This window comes from Hipposideros armiger, unplaced genomic scaffold (assembly GCF_001890085.2).
Source record: "Hipposideros armiger isolate ML-2016 unplaced genomic scaffold, ASM189008v1 scaffold_40, whole genome shotgun sequence".
Taxonomy (NCBI): domain Eukaryota; kingdom Metazoa; phylum Chordata; class Mammalia; order Chiroptera; family Hipposideridae; genus Hipposideros; species Hipposideros armiger.
This window is the reverse complement of record NW_017731390.1, coordinates 2,776,387-2,782,386: the sequence shown is the minus strand read 5'-3', so window position 1 is coordinate 2,782,386 and position 6,000 is coordinate 2,776,387. Positions and strand designations below refer to the sequence as shown.

The 6,000-nt window shown below is 34.9% G+C and overlaps 1 protein-coding gene and 1 long non-coding RNA gene across 2 annotated transcripts in view; one reads left to right on the top strand and one right to left on the bottom strand.

The window, feature by feature from the left end:
- The window catches only part of LOC109380750 (uncharacterized), a 19,362-nt gene extending 15,032 nt beyond the window's left edge, over nt 1-4,330 (top strand). Inside the window, exon 3 of the long non-coding RNA XR_002123554.1 lies at nt 3,832-4,330. This is a non-coding gene — a long non-coding RNA (uncharacterized LOC109380750). The remainder of the gene's footprint in view (nt 1-3,831) is intronic.
- The window catches only part of SKAP1 (src kinase associated phosphoprotein 1), a 304,650-nt gene that overhangs the window by 161,546 nt on the left and 137,104 nt on the right, over nt 1-6,000 (bottom strand). The gene's annotated exons all lie outside the window — the stretch shown is intronic.

Sequence of the window (6,000 nt, the reverse complement as noted above, 5' to 3'; positions counted from 1 at the left end):
GGGAAGAAGATCTCCTTGTTATGACACTGTTTTCTCTTTTTAAGGCTCTCTTTTACTAGATATTTTCCTAGATACAACCATATTTTATCTCAATCCCTTCAAATAACTTGTAAATAGCCTTTATATTAATGCCTATGTAATCTGTCAAATAATATGCTAGTCTTAGAAATAGAAATAGATGAGTGTTTTACTCTAAAAGAGTACTTTATTCAGATCTGCTCTTACTACAGCTCTATGAGCAAAGTTGTTGAGTGAATACTCCAAGACCACACGGAACACACATAAAGGTGGCTGACGGCTTTCCTTCGCGCACCTCTAATTTGGTGGCTCTAGAACCATTTTATGTCAAGAAACTCTATATGTTCCAATATTAGTTTTCTGAAAAAAATGTCTGTAAAAGACACAGGCTTGGGAAAAACCTTCAAAAATTTGACTCCAATGGCCATTTCTGAGAATGAAATGCAGCCCTCTGAATTTATCATACCTAGGACATACAGAAGGTTATTCGATAATAAGGGGTATTTTCTTGCTGTCTATGAAATAAATTGTCACTGTTTGGGAAGCCATAAGGCATACAGCTCAGTAGACTATTCAGGAGTTTGAATGCTAAGGTTATAACTGAGGATAATATATAGGAACATCATGATATATGAGAGATTTTATTTTTATCACATCACCTCAACAGACACTAAGGAAACAGAGCTAAACTCTGAAATGGCTGTGAGTTTTAAAGCTAAAAGAAAAAGTAGGAGTTTTAAATTCACAGTCAGCTCTGTTACTTGGTTTTAAAGGAAGAAATGATTTGCTACATCTATCATAATACCAAAGTATCATACAACTAAAGCTGTTATGAGTTAAGCATATGAACCCCTGCAAAACACTTATTTTAGGTAATAATGGCATTTGTAGAAATTTTCATCTATGAACATTTAGAAAAATCAAACTTTTAAATACAGATAAGGAAAAGAGGTCTCTAACCTGTCCAGTTCCTGATTCTTTCATATAAGACATTTTAGAAAGGATTTCTTTAAATGTTACACTAATAGCTAGGACAATAGAAAACAATCTGCGTGAGTAAAGAATAAATGCCTGGGGAAAGGATCGGAGGGTCTTACCTTCAGCTGCAGAAGGCGATGTGGAAATTGTAGAAGGTAGTGTACACAAGACAGAGAGACAAGCTCATCATTATTTCCAAAAAGCAGAGCAAGTGGGACTTTCACTGCGTCATAAAGGACTCAAGCTAGACATTAGGACTACAATTCTGATAGGAACAGCCATTAACATAAAATGGCTTGTTAAAGGAGATAATGGAATCTCTTTCTCAAAATATCAATTAAACAAAGATAATTCTTCATTCTTCTGAGATAGTTTAGATACAGTCTTTTTCCAAAGAAAACGGATGGGCAGGCTTCGTTTTCCAAGGCAGTTTTCAATTCCTTAATTACATAGTATTGAATCCAAAATGGTTACCCTACTGGCTAGAAATTCATTGAATAGTTTTTTGAGTAGTAGTAATTTCAGAGACAGTCTAGTTCAACTCTTTATTCTGTACATTGAGAGGCAGTATAGTTAGTGCAGTGGAGATGATGGCAACTATGACTGATGGACCAGATACAACCCACCCTGTTTTTGCAGGGCTTGCAAGCTTAGGGCTTTTTGTTTGTTTGTTTGTTTTACATTTTTAAATGATTGGAGAAAAAAATCAAAATAATATTTCATGATATGTGAAAATTATATGGAACTCAAATTTCAGTGTCTATAAAAAAACATTTAGTGGAATACAGCCATACTCATTTATTTACATATTATCTATGGCTGCCTTTGTACTATACGGGCACAGTTGTCACTCTAGAGGCTGCGTGGTCTGAAAAATCCTAAGATACTTACTATCTGATCCTTTTCAGAAAAAGTTTTCTGACCCCTGGTGCAGTGGATGAAGCACATAAAGTCTAAAGCTAGCCTACTTGTGTATGATCCTGGAAAAGATAGCGTGCCTCAGTTTCCTGATCTGTAAACTGGGGACGATAATGGCACTTACCCGATAGGACTGTTGTGAAAGTTAAATGAAAGTGCTTAGAACACCAGCTAGAGCCTGGTATACAGAAAGAATTCAGGATCTGTTAGATATTTTTGTTATTACACATGAAGAAATTCTGACCCACAGAGATAAAGTGACTTCGCAGGGTCACAAAATTTGCTAGAGGCAGACTGGGAGAATTTCCTGATTCTCCTTGCCTACACTATATTGTCCATTTTATTTTCTATATTGCCTGACAAAGAAAAACATTCCTGTGATGTTTTGGCTGCTGATTTTAAACTACCTCAAGGACACTCTAAATGAGAACTTCAGTTTCATCAGACTGGCCTCCTATCAATCCCTGAACCCATAGTTGCCCAAAGGCAACTTGCGAAACATTGCTATTGTCAGGTCTCTACCTCAAACTTTTAGAAATTGAGATTTTCTTTATACCTTCTAAAAAGGACAATAGAATTCCCTTACAAATCAAAACTGACAAGTCAGGTGCACACACACGTATATATTTTAAATATATATTTTCAAATATATATTTTTAATATATATTTGAAAAAATATATATATATATTTATATATATTTACTGCAAAACTTCAGAAACAAATAACTAAGGCATGCATATGGACCTCAGGATCTAGAGGATAGCAGATTAATCCACAATCACTCAAGGATATTTGTTATTCCCAGTATAATATAGCCCATTTTCTCTGGTTACTTTTCTCTCTTATCAACACTTGCACAATACCAACACCATCCCAAGTTTTGCTTTTTCTATGAAACCTCTTAAACCTAGTATAAAGTTTGTTTACTAGTCCTGGACAACCACCTTTTCTAAGGCTTTGTTCATAAGAGACCTTTCTTCATTAAATCTACTCCTAAATAGTCACTCCATGATGCCATGTTTCCTTGTCAGTTGATATACAATTTTAAACAATTATGCATTTGTCACTGCTGTCTAATTGTTCTCCAGTTTTTCTCTTTCTGTATAATACCTTCTATCTTACAACAAAACTGGAATTCCTTAAGACCAGGCACACATCTTCCCTTTTTTTCTGTATCACCACCCCACAGTGCTTAGTTGAAGCTGTTTACATGGTAAGCATTCAACAAATGCTTCTTGCATTAATAATTGAATAGCCACAAATACATCCTACGAACAGAATTTTAACTTTAGAGATGAATAAATAATGCCTTTAAACTACCACTAAGATGGTGAAAATGATCATTTGTTATTACATGGATTTAAAGATCAATCATCCAAATTAAATCAAATAAGAAACATAAAAGTACCTTAATTAAAATGGAGACTACAACCCACTACAGAGGAATTAACTCCAGATTCTTAATGCTTACTCCTCTCAGGTACATTCTCTATATGACACTAGAAAATGTTAGACCTGCCTGATGTGGATACTGTGGGCATTGGTAAAACCTAATCTAAGTATATTTTTTTATATCCACCTCTAAAGGATTATGTTGAAATCTTACACAAGGATAATTTTCATCTGCATGTGTAACATACCTATAGCAACATTACTTAATATATGAGTATGTGAAGTAGATTTTATTATAGTAGACAAGCAAACTGAATATGTCTCAGGAAGGGGTCTTTTCCATTAACTTTTATAAAGGCTTTCATTTCAAACTTTCATTAACATCTGACAAGCAAGCTGAAAAAGCTTTGCTTAGAGCTTGGGTTAGGGGCAAAACGCATTTTGCCAAATCTATTCCAAGATTACACTGACTGGCTGTGCGAGAATATACTAATTTGTTTTGTTTTGTTTTGTTTTGTTTGGAGTGTGGAGAAAAGAGAGAGAAAGGGAGAGAAGAGTCATGGACCCTACTTTATGGTTGCCATGGAGGCAAGGTCAGCCTTCCACACTTGGATCTACCAGCAGAGTTCAGACAGGTCAACGTGTGACCGGCTCAGGCCCTGGGGTTAAAAGTTCAAGCAGCGATGGAAAAACCAATATGTCCACGAAGAGTATGCTGTACAATTTATTTCAATTTACATCAAGCCATGCATATAAAATTTAGATAAATTCCATTCAAATCTGATGTTGCCTGACACACAATGTATGCAAACAGATGTCTGTGGGGCTTTTTCTGTGCTTTAGAAAACAACATTAAATTTAAAAATATGTCTCTGGGATTTCTTTATTGAATTACAAAATGAACATAATTTTAACTTAAATGTTTTCATTCTTTCTTCCAATTTTTTTTTGTGGGGATCTTAATAATTTCTCAGTTCTCAATCTACTCTATGTCATATTAAAGAGGATAATGTATATTTACAACTACAGCTTCAGTGTTATTGTAGTTATAGATTCTATTTATATCCCTTACCACTTTCCACAAATATTTAGTGATTGATATTTCTGATTTATTTTTGGCTTCTACCCTCATCTCCTTTCCTTTCTACTCAGAACAGAGCCAGGGTCCTGGAGGCTGCTAGGTCGTCTGCCAGCCACAAGGTGGCTCTCCCCACCCCTTCTCGGGAACCAACAGGGTTTACACCTTTGCCGAGTGCTGCCGGCCGACTAGGATTCAGAGGCTAATTATGACCCATAAATACCGTATTTTCATTGTGAACTGAATGAATCACAACCCAGACTCTGGTACAATGAGATACAATGCAAATTGGTCTTTAGAAAGAGGAGAAAGAAAAAGACCTAACTGTCTTGCCTAATTTCTCTTCACCCATTCTTCCAGGGGTTCATACCAATTGACTAATCTTAGAACAAAATGAGGAAAATAATGAAACACTCTAAAGGAACCTAATTTTGTTGCCAAAGAACAGTCTCAGATTAGACAAGGCCAAATTTTAAGGCAAGTATACAATGTATTCTCACTCAAACTGCAGCTCACATTTGGAGTAGGAAAGGGGTTTGGATTTTCTGGTTCTGGTAATTTCCCCACAAGGAAGTTTTCATGGGGACTTTGCAGCACTTTCTCAGAAGTCCCACCCCATGTCACAGATGAAAAACAGTGATCTCTAATACTGCAAAGCTTTAAAGGGAGCAGAAATATTACATATTTACTTCTTGCTGCTTATGAAACAGGGTCCATATTTCATAAATGTGATTTTTACAGAAAACATCATAATTTTCTACAGATGAAAGAGGTATAGAGAGATAAATCATTCGCCCAATTACATGGAAGGTCTTTCCAAAAGTCTGAGTGCTAATTTCTCACATTTTCCATTTTCTGTTCCAGGGAGAAGCTATTTGGGCAAGTTTCATTTTCCTCATCTGTAAAATGGAGATAAAAATAGGACCTATTCCTCATGGAATTTTTGTCGGGATTATATGAGTTAATATGTAAAGCACTTACAAGAGTCCTCAGTACATAATAACAGCCATATAAATGTTTGCTATCATTATTTATTTGAGTTCAGTACCTCCTCATTTGCAAGTACTTTGCAGCACAAACATTTGAAAGAAAAATGAACTTTCATGAATTTTGTAAAGACAAGAAGAATATCATTTTCTAGAAACCTAAATTCTCTGATAGGAGAAACTGATGGTGTCTGGGCTTTTCCCTCCTCAAGAACTTAAAAAAAATATATAAGCATTTCTTCCCAATTCATGATAGTACTTTCAATATAACATTAAAAAGAAACTGCTGATTTCCAAATTTCAAGCTTGTTTTAAATAATACTTTAGCAAATGCATCATTTTACTAAGACAACCGTAAGTGATGGTTCTAATAACTTGGTTACAATATTCATATTGTAAATGTTTTAATTTTCATTTTTCACTATATTAAAAAAGTCTTCAGGATCTAACTCATGGCAGAATATAATTTTGTTAAGCCTCTTGTTAAACTTAGAACATATGAGTCCCTTGCTTCTAAAATAAATAAACGTTTTTGAATTCCCTGGTAATCACCGCCTTGACCATTCTCAAACAAATTTTCTAAGGGTATAAATGATATCCTTAACTTAAGATGACCCACAATAATTCAA